The sequence below is a fragment of the Triticum aestivum genome, chromosome 3A (genome assembly GCF_018294505.1).
Source record: "Triticum aestivum cultivar Chinese Spring chromosome 3A, IWGSC CS RefSeq v2.1, whole genome shotgun sequence".
Classification (NCBI taxonomy): domain Eukaryota; kingdom Viridiplantae; phylum Streptophyta; class Magnoliopsida; order Poales; family Poaceae; genus Triticum; species Triticum aestivum.
Window position 1 is genome coordinate 483,553,157 of NC_057800.1, and position 19,377 is coordinate 483,572,533.

Consider the following 19,377-nt stretch of genomic DNA (forward strand, 5'->3'; position numbering starts at 1 on the left):
GGTGAGCAACCCTCTCACTCGGGGGCTTAGCTGCAGTCCAGTGCTCGCCTAAGTTTGGAAAAATCCTACCGAGTGGTGAACAACCCTCTCACTCGGAGGCTTAGCTGCAGTCCAGTACTCGCCTAAGTTTAGAAAATCCTACCGAGTGATGAGCAACCCTCACACTCGGGGGCTTAGCTGCAGTCCAGTACTCTCCTAAGTTTGAAACACATCCCCTTCCACAAGGACGATGAGGTGCAGGTCGACTGCAACCTTCTCTTCGGAGCCGCGCCACAAATACAATGTGCGCTCCATCCCCATCCGCGAGGACGATGAGGTGCAGGTCGACTGCAACCTTATCTTCGAAGCTGCGCCACAAATACAATGTGCGCTCCATCCTCATATGCAAGGACGATGAGGTGCAGGTCGGCTACAACCATCTCTTCGGAGCTACGCCACAAATACAACATGCGCTCCATCCTCATCCGCAAGGACGATGAAGTGCAGGTCGACTGGGACATCCTCCTCAGAATTGCATCTGAAGTACAAAGAATATTCCGCGTGAAGAAAAAGTTCCACTCGAAGGCACACGCAAGCACATTCAGAAGATAAACCAAGTTCGGATAAATCCTAAAGTTCCAGAACGAAGATAAAAGTACTCGGGCATCAGGACAGAAGGAGTTTAACGGTTACAAAATCACTCGGCATTCCGAGGAAAATTTAAGGGGAGGTATGAAGTTTGTTCACTCTGCAGGAGGAGGGCTTGTAGGCTCGACGAACTCGTCCAGGTCAATTCTGTCAGCGATCCGAGTAGCAGCAGCAATGAAGGTTTCCATGAAGGATTGGAAGTCATGCCTTTTGGTGTTGGCAACCTTGATCGCCGCTAGCTTCTCTTCTCGAGCTTCTTTGCAGTGGACCCTAACCAGCGACAGATCCACGTCAGCACTGCATTGGGCAGAAGACTTCTTCCATTCCTGCACTCGACCAGGAACCTCATTGAGTCGAGTCATCAGAGACTCGAGGTCATTTTGAAACGTTGCCCTTGGCTAGAGTGATGTATCAATGCGCGACACCGCCACCTTCATGCGAGCAAGATAGCTTGTAACGCTGGCAACACAAGATTCCAGTCGGAGCACGTTCATGGCAGCCTCATCGCCGACTGGAGAAAGGATAGGGTCCAAGCCTGTCTCGATCCGTCTGGTTTCTTCTTCAAAGTTTTGGCGGAATTATGTAGATTCAAGGAGTTAATGAGTCAACCGGTTCATGATGACTTGCAAACAGTGAATCAGTCGGATAAAGAAAAGTACCTTCGAGCATAAGGAAGAGCTTCTTGGCGAGTACTTTCTGATAAGCTTCTAGGTCGTTTCTCCTACGAGACATGCTTTCCAGTTGCTCGTTCAGAGTCACCTTATCCTTCTTGAGATGAGTCGCCTCTCTGTTGGACTCGGTAAGAGACGTCTTCAGCTTGGTGATTTCCTCTTCTAGCGCACCGACCAAAGCCAACTTTTTGTCAGCAAGTGCAGTCTTCTCCTGAGCCTCCTTTTGCGCAGCTGCAAGATCGAGGTCCTTCTTCGCCAGAGCCAGCCTCATTTTCTCTGCTAGATATACACTCAGGTCAGACGGAAGAACAAAGAGATAACTTGAGTCAAAACAAATAGTCGACAGGTCGTTACCTTCCGTACCAGCCTCTTCATCTTTAGCCTTTTTCAAGTTCTGATGGGCCAACTCCAAGTCAAGGTTGAGTTGTCTCTGTTTTTCCTCAAATTCGGTGAACTTGGAGATAAGCGCACATGATTTCTACAATGAGCAAAAGACATGTCAATGGACAAGATCAAAGATCATTTACTTCCATATGAATAAAACTTTAAGACCACTGTAGAATCAAACATTCTACAGTAGTCTTGGGGACTACACCCAGTGGGTGCACTTATCATGCCCCCACTGATTCAGATTCCACTCGACATGGTCCGCCTAGACCGAGTGGAAGAAGAAAAAAAGGAAAAAGAAAGAGAAAGACATACTTAGACCCCAACCGACTGCCAGCAGTCGACTGCGATCTCGGGAACTACACCCAGTGGGTGCACTTAGCATGCCCCCACTGGTTCAGATTCCGCTCAACATGGTCCGCCCAGACCGAGTGGATGAGTGAAAACAACAAAGATGCCAAATACCCTGTGGGTGTGCACATGCAAAGTGCAGGATAACAAGAAACTGTACGGAAGCCAACTTACCTGGACATTGGCTTGAAGGGCAGCGCTGGCATCGTAAGCAACCTGACTATTTTCGTGCACCACCTTCACTCGCTCCATCATTATGCCAGCTTGGCGAGTGGCTTCTGCAGCGGCGTCCGCCTGGCTTTCTGGAACATGATGAGTGGTGAAGAATGGGACTGACGGTCCAGACGCGGCAGCTTGAAGTTCTGAGGCATGAAGCTGGACGGTTGAACCAAGCACTAGTACAGTCGACGATGTGGGACGTTCACTTGATACTGGATCAGCAAAAGTAACAGAAGCCCGAGTCACATCTTCAGGCTGTTGAATCACTGGCTCTGCCGCCAGCACCGATTAGGATGTCTTGCTAGCTGACGCCTTCTTGTTCTTCCTAGGCCTCAGTGGCACGTCCTCGTCATCATCCGGAAGCTCAATGACATTTAGAGGAGCTGAAAAAAGATCAGTCGACCCCAGATTAATCGTCAGAATTTAATCAACCAAGTAACTGAATACATGATTACAAGAGTTGTACCCGGGTTGGAAGTGAATGCATCTTCCATTTCTTCATCTTAATACTTATGGGTGGAAGTCCCGGAGGTAGCAGCACTGCAAATTCCAAGATTCAGTCGGCCATGCCTATCATGGTGGGTCGACCAAAATTTGACTCGTACTAAACCAAGAAATCAGGTCTGACTATTACCCGGAAACAGTAGGAATGGCCACCTTGATCTTGGGCAAGGCCTTCGGCGGTTTTGATGACGCAGCTTTCAGTTGTTTTGGCGCCTTATCAGTCGGTGCTGGAGACGGTGCAACTTTCGGTTGCTTCGGTGTCCTCTCAGTCGGCACTGGAGAAGACGTCCGAGGGCACTTCGACGACTGCCCAGTCGGTGCGGTCGCTTTGTCATGAATGTTTGTCGGGTCGTGAGTGTGCTTGGATCGCTTTTCCCTACGGGGAGGTGAGTCGACCTCTTCTTCATCACTCGGGTCATCACCCTCCTCGTCCTCCTCTTCATCAGAGTGCCACTCGCCGCTCTCGCCTCCGCTCGCCTCCCCCTCCGGATCCTGCTCCTACTCCCCATTGGGCATCGAGTACATCTTAGTAAGGGCCTGAAAGACAACAAGCGAAGCAGAAATCAATCGGTTGACAACAAGCAGTTACATGATAAATCAAGAGAACACTCGGCAGTTTAGAGTTGGACCTTGTCTGGTTGGCACGAGTTGTCGAGTGGAGGGACTCTCCTAGACCCCTTGGGGTTATCCTTGTTGCCAGTGATACCTCTCAGCCACTTCTCCACCGTGTCCTCATCGACCTCTTCTGGGTGGATCCGAGTGGAATCATCAATGCCCGAATACATCCACATCGGATGGTCACGAGCTTGAAGCGGCTGAATACGTCGTATAAGGAAGACCTCCAGCAGATCCATACCAGTCACGCCATCGCGGACGAGTTGGACCACCCGCTCGACCAACACCTTCACCTGCGCTTTCTCCTCCGGGATCACTTTCAAGGCAGAGGGCTTCTCGACCCGAGCCATGGAGAAGGGATGAAGTCTGGTTGATTGACCTGGAGTCAGCTGATCTTTGCAATAGAACCAGGTCGACTGCCATCCTCAGACTGACTCAGGAAGGATCATGCCTGGGAAAGTGCTTTTACCTCTCATTTGAATCCCAAGACCCCCACACATCTGGATCACGTGCATTGATACGTCTCCGTCATATCTACTTTTCCAAACACTTTTGCCCTTGTTTTGGACTCTAACTTGTATGATTTGAATGGAACTAACCCGGACTGACGCTGTTTTCAGCAGAATTGCCATGATGTTGTTTTATGTGCAGAAAACAAAAGTTCTCGGAATGACCTAAAACTCCGCGGAATACCTTACAATAAATAATAATAAATCCTCGCCAAAGATGAAGACCAGGGGGCCCACACCCTGTTCACGAGGGTGGGGGGCGCGACTGCCCCCTAGGGCGCGCCCCCTACCTCGTAGGACCCCTGTTGCGTCTCCGACTCCAACTCCACCTCCATATATTGAGTTTCGGGGAGAAAAAAATAGGAGAGAAGAATTCATCGCGTTTTATGATACGGAGCCGCCGCCAAGCCCTAAAACCTATCGGGAGGGCTGATCTGGAGTCCGTTCGGGGCTCCGGAGAGGGGGATTCGTCGCCGTCATCATCATCAACCATCCTCCACCAATTTCATGATGCTCACTGCCGTGCGTGAGTAATTCCATCGTAGGCTTGCTGGACGGTGATGGGTTGGATGAGATTTATCATGTAATCGAGTTAGTTTTGTTAGGGTTTGATCCCTAGTATCCACTATGTTCCGAGATTGATGTTGCTATGACTTTGCTATGCTTAATGCTTTTCACTAGGGCCCGAGTGCCATGATTTCAGATCTGAACCTATTATGTTTTCATCAATATATGAGTGTTCTTGATCCTATCTTGCAAGTCTATAGTCACCTATTATGTGTTATGATCCGTTAACCCCGACGTGACAATAATCGGGATACTTACCGGTGATGACCGTAGTTTGAGGAGTTCATGTATTCACTATGTGCTAATGCTTTGTTTCGGTTCTCTATTAAAAGGAGGCCTTAATATCCTTAGTTTCCGTTAGGACCCCTCTACCACGGGAGGGTAGGACAAAAGATGTAATGCAAGTTCTTTTCCATAAGCACGTATGACTATATTCGGAATACATGCCTACATTATATCAATGAACTGGAGCTAGTTCTGTGTCACCCTATGTTATGAATGTTACATGATTGTCGGTGTACTAGAATAGGGGTACCCTAGTACCCCGAACTTGTGCACGGGCAGTTGCAGCACCCCGCGGCAAAGGCTTGCCGGGCGAACGCCAAGATCCACCAAGGTTCCCTTGGAGCCATCCAAGAACAAAGTATTTATGCTAAGGAGACAAGACCCCGGCAAGAGGAGCTTGCCGGGAAGGCCAACCAAGGCACTCCAAGGAACTTGCCACGACGCGCCATGCGCTCCAGCAAGGCAGCAAGGCCCCGGCAAGAGGAGCTTGCCGGGAAGACTAAACAAGGTACACCGAGGCCCGGTGAGCGACGAGCTTCTGGGCCCAGCGAAGATAACGACAGCGGCAAGGCGCTTGCCGCGGCAGGCGGCCACTCTGCGACCACGCTCCAGCGTATCCACCAATGTGTCGCTCTGGGGGCCTCTCCGGGCGCGCGTGGCGGGAGGCTGTGCAGCCAGCAGTGCGCAGTGGCATGCGAAGCTGACAAGATCACCATCGTGGCGAACGGTGGCGCCCCTAACGGTCCTTTTTTGCACTGTTCAGGCGACTCAGAAGGGCATTTAATGCCCTTGTCCCCTGCCGTTAGTGTTAGGTAGGGTGCACTGTACAGGCAACTGTATCAACTACCCTGCTTTTTACGTTTTTACCCTCCTCTGCGTTGCCACCTGTCGGTGACCCCTTTAGCGTATAAAAGGAGGCCCATGCGCAACGTAGAGGGGGTTCGGCTTGTAGGATCGGACAGTTTTGCTTCGATTCATTCGTAGACCAGAAAACATCGTTCTCTCGCTCGAGAGCAAGAACACCAGATAATACAACCAGACAAGCAGCAGTAGGAGTGTTATCTCTCCGGAGAGCTCCGAAGCTGGGTAAACTGCTCGTGTGCCTCGCCTCGATCTGCTCTTCGTGCGATCTCCGCCCCCCGCCGAACCGAAAGGGGCCCGGTCCGCCGGCCCCATAGGTGTTTGAGGATCAGTTCTCCCCGACATCTTTGGCACGCCAGGTAGGGGGAGTTGAGATTGTGTGAACCAGATCCGGCATTCACACGAGCTAGATCTTTATTCCCTTCATCAACATGCTGCCGAAGAAGAAGACTTCGGCAGCAGCCGCTCCATCCACATCACTTCCGCCACCGTTGGAGCAAACGAGTGGTGGGATGGACGCCGGCGGAAGAAAGGACTTCGACGAGGAAGCTCATGATGCCGCCAGGTCCAAGAACAAGGCTGCACAAACCTCGGCAACTGTACATGTTCCACGCCACTCTCAGGAGGCGCAAGATCAACAGCGTCATGGCACTAGCAGTGCCATACGCATGATAGCCCAAGACCAAGCTGGTGGATCTCAGAGCGCTCAAGACCATCATGCACGCCAGCGTGCTGGCATGAGCGGGGCACGGTCGCCTGGACGGGATACTGCTCCTTCTAACATAGTTAGAAGTTCGAGCACGTCCCGCTCCTCGCGCCGTCCGCCACTACCACCCACCACTCCAGCAGAAGCTTTGGCGCGAGCTCAACTTCTCCTAGATTACCCTCCAACGTCAGACAAGATCGACGAATGGAGAGCCACCATTCAGAGTCTCATCGGCTACGCCAACGGCGACACTCCATGGCGGCCGAGCGCGTCGCCGCCGCGGCAGGACCGCCAAACACGAGCCGGTGGCGACGAAACGGGCGGAGGTGCAACTACCATGCAATCACCGCCCCGAAGGCCAAGATCGCCGACTCGCCGGATCCACCTCGACAGCGACTCCACTGCATCGTCGGAATCACGAGCTCGTCGCGATCAGCGCCAAGTTCTTCATGATCGACAACAAGAAGACGCTCGAACCCGCATCGAGCGCCAAAGAGAAGCGCGACGTCAATCCGACAAGCGCGCTGGGCCCTCTGTTGACATGCATGCGCCAGGGGAACCAGGCGATCTGCCGTACGCGGTAGGTTGTCCTGCGTTCACTCGTGAGCTGCCGCAAGTCCAGTGGCCCAGTACAAAGAACTTCAAGCCAGACGTACCGGAGAAGTACGACGGCAAGACGCATCCATCAGAGTTCCTCAGCATCTACACCATTGCGGTGCAAGCTGCCGGGGGACGAGATGACAAGATCCTTGCCAACTACTTCCCGCTGGTGCTCAAGCCCAATGTCAGATCCTGGCTCATGCACTTGCCGGACAACTCCATATCCTCTTGGGCTGATCTGTACCATCAGTTTGTCGGCGCCTTTACCGGCGGACACAAGCCTCATGGCCAGGAGAGTGATCTTCATCTGCTCGCCCAGAAGGAAGGAGAGCCCCTGCGCAAGTACATTCAGAGATTCAGTAGTGTGCAGCACATTATCCCAGACGTCCACCCTGCCACGGTGATCAGCGCGTTCCATCAGAACGTGCGGAACCGCAGGATGCGGGAGGAAATGGCGATGTGCAAGATCAGGGACGTCAGTGAGTTATATGCACTGGCCGACAAGTGTGCGCGTGCTGAGGAAGGGAGGAGACTCCCCGGAGAAAATATAGGAGCGGGAGGATCTGACAGCGAAGATGCTGCCCCGACAAGGAAAAACCGGCGGCGGAACAACAGAAGGAGGAAAGGCAAAGAAGTGCTAGTTGTTGAGCAGTCCGGCAACGGTGGCGGCGCCAAGGAAGCCAAAACTGGTGACTCCCGCAAGGAGGTTGCCGCGGAGGTGGCGGTCGCCGACAAGCAGGACGGCACCAACAAGCAGTATTGCAAGATTCACCGCACCAAGGGCCATGATCTTCAGAACTGTAAGAGAGTCGAGCAGCTTGTTGAGCAACAGAAAGCTGAATACGAGCGGCGCGACAAAGAGAAGGCCCAGGAAGGAGCTGGTGGATCCGGCAAGAAACGTCCCGGCCGAGGAGGACGCCGCGGCAAGGCCAAGCAGCGGCAAGGATACAGACCTCCTCGCGGCCGCGACAAGGATGAATATGACGGCGACGATGAAGATATGGATGACGAGGAGACTGATGAGCAGGAGTTCCAGAAAGCCACAGAGGTCTTGTGCGTTGACGGTGGTGCTTCTCTGCATGCCTCGCACCGCCAACTCAAGCAGTGGGTGCGGGAAGTTAATGCAGCAGAACCACCCGTCGAGTCATGCAAGCCTCTGAAATGGTCCGGCACGCCTATCATCTTTGATATTGAGGACCACCCGGATCGCATAACTGCGGTCGGGTGCTTGCCGATGTTGGTCTCACCAACAATCCGCAACCTCAAGGTCACTAAGATGTTAGTTGACGGCGGGGCCGGCTTGAACCTGATCTCCTCCGCGGTGCTCCAGAAACTCCAGATCCCTGACAGCGAGCTCGAAGAGACCGGCACGTTTCAAGGAATTAACCCGGGAAGGAGCAAGCCAAAGGGAAAGATCACGTTGCCGGTAACATTTGGCAGTGAGCTGAACTTCAGGACTGAGAGGGTCACGTTTGACGTTGCCGACATTCCATTACCTTATAATGGAATCCTTGGCCGTCCGGCACTCGCCAAGTTCATGGCGGCCTCTCACTATGCGTACAACGTACTGAAAATGCCAGGCCCAATAAGTGTCATCTCTGTCCCTGGCGACAAGAAGGATGCTCTTATCTGTGCCGACAAGATCTACCGGGAAGCAGCAGCTGCAGCAGAACGGAGGACACTTGCCGCTGAAGCTCCCGGGGGGAAGAAGAAGACCAAGTCCGGCAAGAGCTCTGATGCCTACTCCGGCAAGCGCACCTCTTCGGAGTGCTGCGCTACCGTCGAGGACGCACCATCGAGCTCCACCGGCAAGTGTAAGAAGGCAATGGCAGCTCCACCTGAGACCAAGAAGGTGTCCGCCAGGGAGGATGACACTGGTGGTACCTTCACCATCAGCGCCACTCTTGACCCCAAATAGGAAAGCGCGCTCGTTGCTTTCCTGCGGGCGAATGTCGACGTGTTTGCGTGGCAACCGTCTGATATCCCCGGTGTTCCCAGGAAAGTGATTGAGCACCACCTTGTCGTCTGTCCTCATGCGCGGCCCGTCAAGCAGAGAGTCAGGAAGCAAGCAGTAGAGCGCCAAGAATTCATCACAGAAGAAATCAAGAAGTTGGAAGCAGCAGGCCTTGTCAGAGGAGTACTCCATCCCACGTGGTTGGCCAATCCTGTTGTTGTGCGCAAAGCTAACGGGAAATGGAGACTTTGTATTGACTTCATGATGTTAATAAAGCTTGTCCCAAGGACCCATTTCCCTTGCCGCGTATTGACCAGATTGTTGACTCCACAGCCGGATGTGATTTGCTTTCATTTCTTGATGCATACTCAGGGTACCATCAGATCTTCATGGCAGAAGAAGATGAAGAGAAAACCGCATTTATCACCTCGTGTGGCACGTACTGCTTCGTACGGATGCCTTTCGGTTTGAAGAATGCTGGTTCAACATTCGCAAGGGTAGTCCACCATGCTTTTGAGCCACAAATACACAGAAACGTGGAAGCTTACATGGATGACATAGTGGTCAAAAGCAAGAACAAGGCGACCCTGGTTCAAGATTTAGACGAAACATTTGCAAACCTGCGCAAAATCAACCTCAAGCTTAACCCCGAGAAGTGCGTGTTTGGAGTCCCTTCCGGCAAGCTTCTCGGGTTCTTCGTGTCTCAGCGGGGAATTGAAGCCAATCCCGACAAGATCAAAGCCATTGAGCAGATCGAAGCACCAAAGCGCGTCAAGGATGTACGAAGGCTTGCCGGTTGCGTGGCTGCTCTCAGCAGGTTTATCTCTAGATCTGCCGAGCGCGCCCTGCCATTTTTCAAAATTTTGAAAAAGGTAGGTCCAATGAAATGGACTCCGGAAGCGGAGGCTGCGCTGCAGGACTTGAAGAGATACCTGTCCTCCACTCCAACGCTTGTCGCACCTAAGCCGCAAGAGAAGTTGCTGCTGTATATAGCGGCAACCAATCGAGTGGTTAGTGCTGCGTTAGTGGCGGAGAGGGAGGCGGATGATGAGCCAGCAACCACGGCAGATCCATCCAGCGACAAGCAGGGGGCTTCATCGACAAGCTCTGGTCCCGACAAACGTGGGTTTGCACAGGAACATGATGAGATGCCAAGGAGAATGGTGCAGCGCCCAGTTTACTTTGTCAGTTCTCTTCTGCAGGGGGCTAGATCAAGGTACTCTGGTGTGCAGAAGTTGCTTTTCGGCCTCCTCATGGCCTCGAGAAAGCTGCGCTATTACTTCCAAGCACATGAGATCACAGTCGTCACTCGCTTTCCGCTGAAGAGGATACTGCAAAATCCAGAAGCAACAGGCAGGATTGTCGAGTGGGCTCTGGAATTGTCAAGCTTTGGCCTCAAGTTTGAGAGCACCTCAACTATCCAAAGCAGAGCATTGGCAGAGTTCATAGCAGAGTGGACGCCAACCCCAGATGAAGAAATTCCAGAAACGAGCATCCCCGTCGAAGAGGCAAACAAAGAGTGGCTGATGTACTTTGATGGTGCCTTCTTGCTGCAAGGCGCCGGTGCAGGCCTGCTGCTTGTCGCACCCACCGGAGAGCACCTCAAGTACATAGTCCAGATGCACTTTCCCAAAGAGCAAGCAACCAACAACACTGCAGAGTATGAAGGATTGCTTTCCGGTCTCAGAATCGCAGCAGACCTTGGGATCAAGAAGCTCATTGTCAGGGGTGACTCACAGCTTGTCGTCCGACAAGTGAACAAGAACTACCAGAGTCCATTGATGGAAGCGTATGTCGATGAAGTGAGGAAGCTAGAAGAGTACTTTGACGGCCTACAAATGGAACATATCCCAAGAGCTCAGAATGATATTGTTGATGGTCTGTCAAAGTGCGCCGCACTAAAGTTACCTGTGGAACCAGGGATCTTTGTGCTTAAGTTGACTCAACCATCCGTAACACCATCAACTGGACAATGCAAGAAGAGGAAGTTGGTTTCTGGTGACTACTTTCCGACAGAGCTCCCCGAAGCCGCCGCCAAGAAAGTCCCCAAGATCAACACCAAGGATGCTGAGGGGCAGTCTGCTTCGGCAAGCCTTATGGTTTGTTCCGTTGAAGCAGATGTTCCCGACAAGTTTTGCTCCGGCAAGCTTGCCGGGGAACATCAAGCTCCGGCAGGATCACAAGTCCTTGCCGTGGAAGCGAATGTTCCCGCAGCAGCAGATGCGCCTTTAGTCCATGTTGTCGAGCCACAAGCTCCAGCATGGGCACAGCAGATTGTCCACTTCCTTCAGACAGGAGAACTTCCCGAAGAACAAGAAGAAGCGGAAAGAGTAGCCCGGCAGTCAAGTATGTACCAGTTTGTCGATAGCATACTGTACAGAAGAAGACTCAATGGTGTGAAATTGAAGTGTATTCGCCGGGAAGTTGGACAAAAGCTGTTGGCAGAGATACATGGAGGCATATGTGGCCACCACATTGGCACGAGAGCACTTGCCGGCAAAGCTTTCCGGCAAGGTTTCTTTTGGCCGACAGCCCTCCAGGATGCAACTGCACAAGTAACCAAGTGTGAAGCGTGCCAGTTCCACTCCAAACAGATACACCAGCCAGCTCAAGCTCTCCAGACGATCCCTTTATCCTGGCCATTTTCGGTCTGTGGGCTCGATATCCTCGGCCCCTTCCCCCGAGCTGTCGGGGGCTTTGAGTACTTGTACGTCGCAATCAACAAGTTCACAAAGTGGCCGGAAGTGCAGCCAGTGAGGAAGGTGATAGCACAGTCAACAGAAAGTTCTTTAGGTCGACTGTTTGCCGTTTCGGGATCCCTAACAGGATCATCACCGACAACGGCACACAATTCACGAGCCGCACCTTCATGCAGTACGTCCAAGACCTTGGCGCCAAGGTCTGCTTCGCTTCTGTTGCTCATCCAAGAAGCAACGGGCAAGCAGAGAGGGCAAATGCTGAAGTGCTGCGCGGGCTCAAGACCAGAACTTTCGACAGGCTGCACAGGTGCGGAAGGAACTGGATCGAGGAGCTGCCGGTGGTTCTTTGGTCGATCAGAACGACGCCAAATCGAGCCACTAGCCAGACACCTTTTGCTCTAGTCTATGGAGCAGAGGCAGTTCTCCCCACGGAACTCGTATACGGATCACCTCGAGTGCTCGCTTATGATGAGCTTGAGCAAGAACAGCTGCGGCAAGACGACGCGCTGCTCCTCGAGGAAGATCGTCTTCAGGCTGCTGTACGAGCTGCTCGATACCAACAAGCTTTGCGCCGCTATCATAGCCGCAAAGTTAAAGCCAGAAGCTTCGAGGAAGGCGACCTTGTTCTTCGGTGCGTTTAGTCCGCCAAGAATTTCAACAAGTTGACGCCGAAGTGGGAAGGCCCTTATCGGGTGAGACGAGTCACAAGGCCTGGCGCTGTCCGCCTTGAGACCGAAGATGGCATTCCGGTGAGCAACTCCTGGAACATAGAACGTCTTCGTAAGTTTTTCCCATAAGGCGCGGTTTCCGGAACCCGTTCCGGCAACCACCTTTTGTACAAGTCTTTCCGTTGTTGCATGTAATCCTTTGTACAAAGCCGGGCGCAGATCCCGTGCATAAGTAAAACTCCATGTGCTCCACACAGCTTGTCCATTTCATGCGTTATTTCCTTTCTCGCATGCAATTATCTGACACTTTGTGCAGCACCTACATCCGGTAAGCACTAACGAGCCAAAGAGCTCCATATTATTATTTTCTCTTCTTTCTTTTTCTTTTAAAGGAAAAGAAGGTTCTCCTGCACACAAGTTTGCCGGGGGGGAAAGGAGAAGATTGTGGTATGGGCCAGGCGTCGTTCAAGCAAAGACTTGCCTTACTGGGAAGCAGATGACAGAAAAGCTAAGTTGCCAAAGTTTGAGCAATCACTTTTTAAATTTTTGAAGTTATCTTCCTCGAACGACCCCGCTTTGTATGGAAAACCTGTGCGCGGAGGAACGAACTCGTGGCTAGTTGCGCCCTTACTTTGTTTCGAGTCCGCTCAACAGCTTAAGCGTGCTGCATCTAGTCGCGACAAGGTTTCTTGTCGGAAGCAGCGCCGCCAGCAGGCTGCTGAAGTTCCGCACTCAGCGCTCGCGGCTCGGGCGCCTGCGCCGACAAGTTCCCTAGAAGCGTAGGGTAACAACATACAAAGGAAGGAATCTAGTAGAGGAAATAACATTGCAATTGATAATAGAAATAAAGTTATATTACAAGATAACTTGTCGCAGCTCTAACAGACTGTTTTTCATAACATGATTAGCAGCGACAAGGGAAAAGAAGAAATTGGCGGCCTAATCTACGCGTCCGCCCTCGACTCTCTTGATCTCGCTCACCTTGTACACAATGGGTGCGACAAGGGCCTTGAGTGCGTCCAGATCGGCGTCAGGCGGCAAGGACCTGAGGACGTTGGTGAAGCTGAGGCCTGGGTTGCGGAAGGCCACCTTCATCAGCACCTTCTGGAGAACCCCAGTGCAGATTTTGCGCGATTCGTTGGCTAGCTGCTTCGGGATCTTCTCCCGAAGCCGCTGGAGTGCCGTCGCCACGCCCTTGAAGAACAGGCTGAGCTTGGCGCTGGGTTGAAGACTCTTGTCGGAAGGATACCCAGAGTCCTCCATCCCCAGCTGCGCCAGCTCCTCGTTGATGACCGCGGCAGTGTTCACCAGACCCTCGGTCCAGTGCTCCACTGTGTCTCTGAACGAGTTCTGGGTAACTGCAATGCTTTCCAGCAGCGCCGCGTCAGCCTTGACCTTCTCCGACAAGGTCTTCTCCCGCTCCTTGACGGCCTCCAGCGTCTGCGTCAGCGTGGCCAGCTTCAGCTCTAGGTCTGCTTTGGAATCCTTGGTGGCGCTGAGCTCCTTGCTCCTCTCAGCGAGAAGGCCTTGCAGCTCACCATGGGCGGCAGCATCCTTCTCGCGCTCACGCTTGAGCGCGGCAAGCTCCTCGCCGCTCTTCCCAATATCGGTCTCCAGCTGCGCCACCTTCTCCTCTAGCTCTTTCTTGGCGGCCTCTGCAGTTGCCACGACATCCTTTGCCTCCTTGAGCGCCCCGCCAAGTGCTCGCTCACGCTCGGCGAGCTCTTCCTCGTAGCTGTCGAGGTGGGCCTTCCGCTGCACTAGTTCACCTTCCCGCGCGGACTGCTTCTCGGTGGCCAGCCTTTGTTCCTCCTCAGCCTCGGCCTTCTCGAGAAGAAAGGCCGTGCGCTCCTCATCGACTCGCTCCCGCTCCTGTGCCAGAGACCGGAGAGTTTCTTGATTTTGGCCCCGGAGCTCTTCCGCGCGCTTTTCCATGTCAACTCCCGCCTTCGGGACAAGCGCTTCTCGGGAAGCCAGCTTGGCTTGCCGGGTGCGGTAGAGTGACAGCAACTTCCGCAGCAGCTGCTCCTTCTCAGGCTCACCGCTGCTGCTGCCGGGCGCGTCGACCAATGACAGTCCAGCAGAGGCGAGCAGCTCCCCGTCAAAAGTCTCCCCCTCAACCGGCACCTTGGAGCTCGACGCCCAGGGCAGCTTGATGAAGATATTGTCACCGGCCTGCAAGTAGGCGCCGGGCTGGGGCTCCTCGGAGCCCGGCTCCGCAGAAGCGACAGAGGGTTCGGCGGTCGGTGCAGCGCCCGGTGCTCCTGCGGCCTCAGGGTCGTCAGTGCGATCGCCCGACCCCTCGCCGGCTTCCGCGGCAGCAGCCCTGGCGGTCTCCTCGCCGGCGGTCACATCAGCACCGGTACCTTCCTCGCCGGTGCCCTCTTTCTCCATTGGCTCAGCCGAAGATGGGTCTGAAGAACGAAGAGGGGAGGAAAATCAATCAAAAAATCCAAGAAAGGAAAAACGGAAGAAGCAGAACCCAAGGGAAAGTTTCCGGGCAAGTGGATTACCTGCGCCAAGATCTTCAGTTGCGGCCTCGGTCGCCGCAGGATCAGCAGTGCCGTCCCTTGCCGGAGAATCCCCCCTTGCCGGAGAGCGCTCCCTTGCCGGGGACTCCTCCCTTGGCGGCGCAGTCGAAGCAGGTGGCACTTCGGGACCGGCCTCCGGGCGCTCCTGATGAGGCTGCTCTGCTCCTGCACAAGTCAACAAGCAAGATATCAACAAAGGAAAAAGCACTCAAGCGCGCCCGGCAACAGAAGGCTAAACTATGAACTTACGCTGGGGGCTGCGCTGGGGGCTGCTCCGAGGGGTGATTGCCGGATCCGTCAAGGTGGTCTCGGGCCCACCTCCTGCCGACACGATGGGGTCATCCTCGATGACGATCACCGCGGCCTTGGCCCTCTTCTCCGCTCTCTTGGCCAGTGTTCTAAAAAGAAAGGAGTCCAGATTGGAGCAAGTCAGATACAAGATATAAAACAGTAAGATTGAAGGATTATAAGAGCACCAAAGAAACTCACTCTTCTTCCTCCTTGTCGGAGCTGAGCGCGGAAAGGTCGAAGTCCGGCCTTCCTCCGGTGCGGCGAGGTGGAGGAGTAGGATCCCTTGCCCGCTTGGCGGGGGCAGTGGCGGTGGCCCGGGAAGATCCCGCTCCAGTTGCCGCTGTTGCGTGAGGCGCTCCCGCGGAAACATTGCTTGCCGCGGTAGAGCGCGTCGTGCGGCTCGGTGGCTGTGGAGCCGGCTGCCGCCCCGCTGCGTCCCCGGCCCTACGAAGGCGCCTCCTTGGCGGGGTCGGGGGCTCCGCCTGCGGCAAGTTCTCAGAAGGCTCAGCCTCCTCCTCACCGGCCTCGCTCGACTCGGCTTCGGAACCGGCAGGCTCCTGCTCTCCCATGAACTCCGTGCGTTCAGCAAGGTTTGCCGCCTCTGCAGCCTCCGCCTCCTCCACAGTAAACCCAAAGACACCCGCAGCAGCTGCGGCCGTAGCCTCTTCCGCACTAGTAGCGATGAGCTGCAGCTCCTCGTCAGTGGTGTCACGGGCGAGGCTCTTCTGCTCGTCAGCGCGGACCGGCACTTCCTCCAAGGTATCAAAGAACGATCGCACAACGTCATCCGCAGGCTCTTGCCAAGTTGGGACGATGCCGTGTGAATCGCACAACGGCATCATGGCGCGGATCCGGTCAAGAGAAGAATTATTGCACAAAGGAACTATGCCCCTCGGCAGTGTGAATGGGTGCTGGGGGTCGCGTTTGAATAATTCCAAGAGCATTGCATCCAACTCCAAGACGGTGAAGTTGTAGTTGAGGCCCGGCCGCAGCCTCATGATGTCCGCCGAATTCTTGAATTCCCAGGCGGGCCTCCCCCTCTCCTGCAGGCGGGCAATGCAGCGGCGGAGGAAATCTGCCCCGACAGCACCTACGGTGAGCCCGACAAGCCTGAGGCAAAGAATCCTAGTGATGGCGATCTTCAACCTCTCGTCTTCCGGGGCCACGTTGCTCCAGTCATTGCCGCGCACTATTGGAGTTTGGCGCACGGCGGTGAAGGGCTGCGGATTCTCCTCAACAATCCAACACCACTCCGCTCTCCACTCCTCCCACTTGCTGCGGAGCTCACCCTCCAAGTACGCATCCTTCTTGCCGACTCTCGAGATCCAAGCAATCCCTCCGGCAAGCGGCTCTCCTCTCTGTACCTGAGGCATGAAGTAATGGCGGAAAAGGGCTACACTAGGCTGGACTCCGACAAAGTTTTCGCACAAGTGTGCGAAAACTGCCATGGTCAGGACAGCATTGGGGGTGAAGTCAAGGAGGCGGAAGCCATATGTGTTCATAATGTCACAAAAGAACTCCGAGAAGGGCGGGCAGAGCCCGCAATAGAAGAATAGCGGGAAGAACGGGTACCCATTTGGAGCCGACTCCGAGGCAGCGGCCGGGAGTACCCTCATGCGCGGATGCGCACGCGTCTCCGTCGCCCAAAAGAGGTAGAAGTACTCCCTCAGCTCCTGCACGCCGAGCTGGGGGGTGAAGATCGCCCGCTCCTTCCGCAGCGCCGCGAGCCGCTGCGCCTCGGCTGACTTCACGCCCTTTCCCTTGTCGGCTTTCGGGGCCATGATGGAGGTGGTGAGGAAGGTCGACGGCGTGGTGATGCTGGTGGCAATGGGGGGGGGGGCGGAACACTGCTCTCTCGGCTTCGAGAAGAAGGGGGGAGCGGCGGAGTTTGTGAAGAAGGAGTAGCAGCAACCAGCGAGAGGGAACGAACTGCCCCTGTTTCCTCTGCTTATAAAGAGGGACGGGGCGGACGTTTCGGCCTTCCAAATAAACAACCACCCACGATCTCTCCCACGATGCCGCATTCAACGCGTGCCGTTATGGCAGAGTGCGGTGGATACGGAACAAGATTTGGCGTAGCCCAGCCCGCGTGTGCCCGTGCCCTGTCTTGGGCCTGGCCCAACAGCACTCGGCACCGTGTCTGGCCCAGGCCTGGGGGCTCCTGTCGGTGTACTAGAATAGGGGTACCCTAGTACCCCGAACTTGTGCACGGGCAGTTGCAGCACCCCGCGGCAAAGGCTTGCCGGGCGAACGCCAAGATCCACCAAGGTTCCCTTGGAGCCATCCAAGAACAAAGTATTTAAGCTAAGGAGACAAGACCCCGGCAAGAGGAGCTTGCCGGGAAGGCCAACCAAGGCACTCCAAGGAACTTGCCGCGACGCGCCACGCGCTCCGGCAAGGCAGCAAGGCCCCGGCAAGAGGAGCTTGCCGGGAAGACTAAACAAGGTACACCGAGGCCCGGTGAGCGACGAGCTTCTGGGCCCAGCGAAGATAACGACAGCGGCAAGGCGCTTGCCGCGGCAGGCGGCCACTCTGCGACCACGCTCCAGTGCATCCACCAACGTGTCGCTCTGGGGGCCTCTCCGGGCGCGCGTGGCGGGAGGCTGTGCAGCCAGCAGTGCGCAGTGGCATGCGAAGCTGACAAGATCACCATCGTGGCGAACGGTGGCGCCCCTAACGGTCCTTTTTTGCACTGTTCAGGCGACTCAGACAGGCATTTAATGCCCTTGTCCCCTGCTGTCAGGGTTAGGTAGGGTGCACTGTACAAGCAACTGTATCAACTACCCCACTTTTTACGTTTTAACCCTCCTCTGCGTTGCCACCTGTCGGTGACCCCTTTAGCGTATAAAAGGAGGCCCATGCGCAACGTAGAGGGGGTTCGGCTCGTAGGATCGGACAGTTTTGCTTCGATTCATTCGTAGACCAGAAAACATCGTTCTCTCGCTCGAGAGCAAGAACACCAGATAATACAACCAGACAAGCAGCAGTAGGAGTGTTATCTCTCCGGAGAGCTCCGAAGCTGGGTAAACTGCTCGTGTGCCTCGCCTCGATCTGCTCTTCGTGCGATCTCCGCCCCCCGCCGAACCGAAAGGGGCCCGGTCCGCCGGCCCCATAGGTGTTCGAGGATCAGTTCTCCCCGACAATGATGAACCACATCCGGCATAATTATCCATCGCTGATCCGATGCCTACGAGCTTTCCATATACTGGTTTATGCTTATTTACTTTCTCGTTGCTATTGTTACAATCACTACAAAATACCAAAAACATTACTTTGCTTTTGTTACTCTTTTGTTACCATTACCATCACTATCATATTACTTTGCTAGTAAACACTTTGTTGCAGATACTAAGTTTCCAGGTGTGGTTGAATTGAAAACTCAGCTGCTAATACTTGAGAATATTCTTTGGCTCCCCTTGTGTCGAATAATTAAATTTGGGTTGAATACTCTACCCTCGAAAGCTGTTGCGATCCCCTATACTTGTGGGTTATCAAGACTAATTTCTCGCGTCGTTGCGGGGGAGCATATCTCTATTCTTTGAGACACTTTGGGATTTATATCTGCTGGACACTATGAAGAACTTGAGAGATCCAAAAACGAAGATCTATCCCTTAACTACGAGGGGAGGTAAGGAACTGCCATCTAGCTCTGCACTTGATTCACCTTATGTTATGAATAAATTTGCGACACCTACACCTGCTTCTGCTATTCGTTCTGATATGTCACATGTTATTGATGATGCTACTTCTGCTATGCATGATACTTATGATGAAACTACTTCTATGCTTGACACTACTGTGCCACTTAGTGATTTTCTCGAGGAACAACTTGCTAGGGCTAGAGAAATTGAAAATATTGAATCTGATGATACTGATGAAAGTGATGATGAATAATCACTTGTTATTCCTAAGGGTTACTTATTTAATCAAGAAGCTTCTTTAGCTATTTTAGCTTGCAGAAATAGAACTGAACTTAAAAAATTATTAGCTAAATGGAGTTAGCAATCTCTAAATGCTAGGATGAAACCTGACCCTGCTTTTGCTACTTCACCAATCTTTGTTACTGATAAGGATTATGAATTCTCTGTCGATCCTGATATAATTACTTTGGTTGAATCTGATCCTTTTCATGGCTATGAATCTGAAACTGTCGTGGCACATCTTACTAAATTAAATGATATAGCCATCCTGTTTGCTAATGATGAGAGATCCCGCTACTTTTATATCCTCAAAATATTTCCGTTCTCATTAAAGGGTGATGCTAAAATATGGTTTAATTCTCTTGATCCTGGTTGTGTGCGTAGTCCCCAGGATATGATGTATTACCTCTTT